General features: G+C 54.6%; 1 pseudogene; it reads right to left on the reverse strand.

Moving 5' to 3' along the window:
- Nucleotides 1–1,661: 1,661 nt before the first annotated feature.
- On the reverse strand, nucleotides 1,662–2,271 carry LOC138850349 (heterogeneous nuclear ribonucleoprotein A/B pseudogene; annotated as a pseudogene).
- Between the last annotated feature and the right edge of the window lie 413 nt (nucleotides 2,272–2,684).

Raw genomic sequence — 2,684 nt, forward strand, 5'->3', positions numbered from 1 at the left:
TTTGAAAACACAGGAACAAGTAGAATAAGTTACAGGGCTGCGTCATAGGCAGGCTCTCCTAGGAGCAGGCCTAGAGCTCCTTAATTTCTCTGTCCGTGGCTGCAAGTGACGGGGGCACAGGCAGTCTCACAGGTGAGGCCACACCCAGTCTGAGCTGCTGAGAGCAATCCTGGCAGTGAAGGGGTGAGGAGGACCCTGGCAGAGTGAGTATAGGGGATGTGGCCCCTACTGCCCCTGCAGCCAGAGTTTCTCACGTGGGTTGGAAAGGACATTCTTCCTGCTCCAAGCACATCTGATGTCTTAGTGTTGATTGTACAATGTCAACTAGTAACCCTGGGGGTGGGGCATAGGTGATCCTCTGCAGCCCACACTCACACCTCGTGCACAGTGCCAGGGGCTTGCTTCCCCCACGGCACCGGCACACATGCTGCTGCTCACACAGTGAAGGTGATCAGGAGCTCCTAAGGGGGTTGGAATCTCAAAATCCCCCAGGAAGGGCAACCAGGCTCCAGAACACCTTCTGTGGGGCAGCTCCAGGGTCAGGTTGTGAATGGGCTGGTCCCAAGATTCACAAATCCACTGTGACGTGTGAAGCTGCCCAGCGCACCATCAGAGCAAGGCAAACAGGTTGCAGGTGCTCATTGTTAAAGCTGTGGGCAAGCTTTCCACTGAGGTTCTTCGGGACCTGATGCTATACTCGCTGTACCAGGGAGGCATCCATTTGAAAGGCGTTTCTCAGGGCCAGCACTGTGGCATAGCGGGTAAAGCTGTTGCCTGCAGTCCTGGCATCCCATGTGGGTGCCAGTTCAAGTCCCGGCAGCTCCACTTCCAATCCAGCTCTCTGCTACAGCCTGGGAGAGCAGTGGAAGATGGCCCAAGTCCTTGGGCCCCTGTACCCACGTGGGAAACCCAGAAGCTCCTGGCTCCTAGCTTCAAGTCAGTGCCTCTCCAACCATTGTGGCCAATTGGGGAGTGAACCAGTGGATGGAAGACCTCTCTTTCTCTCTCTCTCTCACTGCCTCTCCTCTCTCTGTGTAACTCTGACTTTCAAATAAATAAATAAATAAATCTTTAAAAAAAAAAAAGGAAAGAAAGAAAGGTGTTTCTCAAGGCCAGTGGTTAGCCAAGTGTGGTGCTGGGGTGTGTCACAGTGGTCCAGGTCAAAGGTCCCTGATGTGGGATTGGGCAGTTTGGCTTATGAAAGACATTTCACAGGAGGGCGGGACAGAGTAAAGGCCGAGTGGCAGATAATTGGGATTTCTGACTATGACACCACTCACCTGATCACAAGGTCTCCTTGGAGAAGGTGCCTACCAGACAGGTAGCAATTTTTTTTTCCTAAGATACAGTTTACTCTTTACAACCAGGGTCCAGAGGTCCAGGCTTCAGAGCGGCAGCAGGAAGCAGACACTCCAATCTGGTTTTGGGTAACCTGGTGATAAAATCAGCCTGTAACGCCGCCCTGGCCTGAGACACCACACTGCCTATATCAACTAGCGCCCTGGAAATAGTAAACAGGAGAGTGAATTCCAGGGGGGAAATTTTAAATAAGATACACATGGGACAGGCCATAGAGAGTTTGTCAAGTTAAATTTGGTACATAATAGCATTCACTCTGTATCCAAACCCAGCTTGTGCAGGCATCGCCCTCCTGCTGCACCTCAGTATGGCTTGCAGTTATTCTGGTGGCCACTCCCCTGACCTCTACCTCCACCACTGCCACCACTGCCTCGGATCCCCTGGCTGCAGTTCCCACGGTCCCCAGAGCCATACTGCTGCTGCTGATGGACCTCCTTGGGCTGGGCCACCTTGATTTCACACTTGCTTCCACTGATGGTATGTAACTTTTTCTCCAGAACCTTCTTCACGGGGTCTTCTTTGAAGGTGATAAAAGCAAAACTCCATCTTTTGTTCGACTTTGGATCCATTGGAAGCTCAATGGCCTCAATCTCCCCAAACTCGCCAAAGCACTCCCTGATCTTTTCCTCTGTAGCTTCAGGATTCAGACCCCCCACAAACATCTTCTTCACTGGGTCCTTCTTCATAGCCATGGCCTTTTAGGGTCAATGACATGGCCATCCAGCCTGTGCACCTTCTGGTCTAGGACCTTCTCCACACTGGTTGCGTCTTTGAAGAGGATAAACCCAAATCCTCTTGACCGTCCAGTGTTGGGATACACTTTTATTGTGCAGTCAACGACCTCGCCAAACTTAGTAAAATAGTCCTTTAACTCTTGTTGTTGATATCCCAGCTCAGACCACCAACGAACATTTTCCCCTTGTCCTCCTAGTTCTTGCTGGCATTTATCTGGTCCCCCTCCGCGCCATTCTGATTCCAGCTCTGGGCCCCGCGGTCCCGCCTCTGGCCCCTGCTGCCTGCCCTGGTCCCGGCCGGCCAGCGACTCCCATCGGGGGCGGCCTGGTGTCCGTTCTCGGTGGCGCCCAGGCTCCAGCCCTCCCGGCCTGACCCTGAGCTCCAGCGGCGGAAGGTCTCCGTGGCTGCTGCCTCTGCAGCCCCCCACAAGGACGAGGCCTGGAAGGGTGGTGCCCTGGGGACCCCTGCTGCCGCTGAGCCAGGCCCCCTCCCCAGCAGGGCAGCGTCAGGCGCACCTGGCCCCCCCAAGGGCCCCGGCGAGGAGCCCCGAGTGAGGAGGCACAAGCACGCCCCCGAGTCACCAGGGAGAG

This window comes from Oryctolagus cuniculus, chromosome 7, assembly GCF_051225735.1.
Source record: "Oryctolagus cuniculus isolate XC-2025 breed Fujian yellow rabbit chromosome 7, ASM5122573v1, whole genome shotgun sequence".
Classification (NCBI taxonomy): Eukaryota; Metazoa; Chordata; class Mammalia; order Lagomorpha; family Leporidae; genus Oryctolagus; species Oryctolagus cuniculus.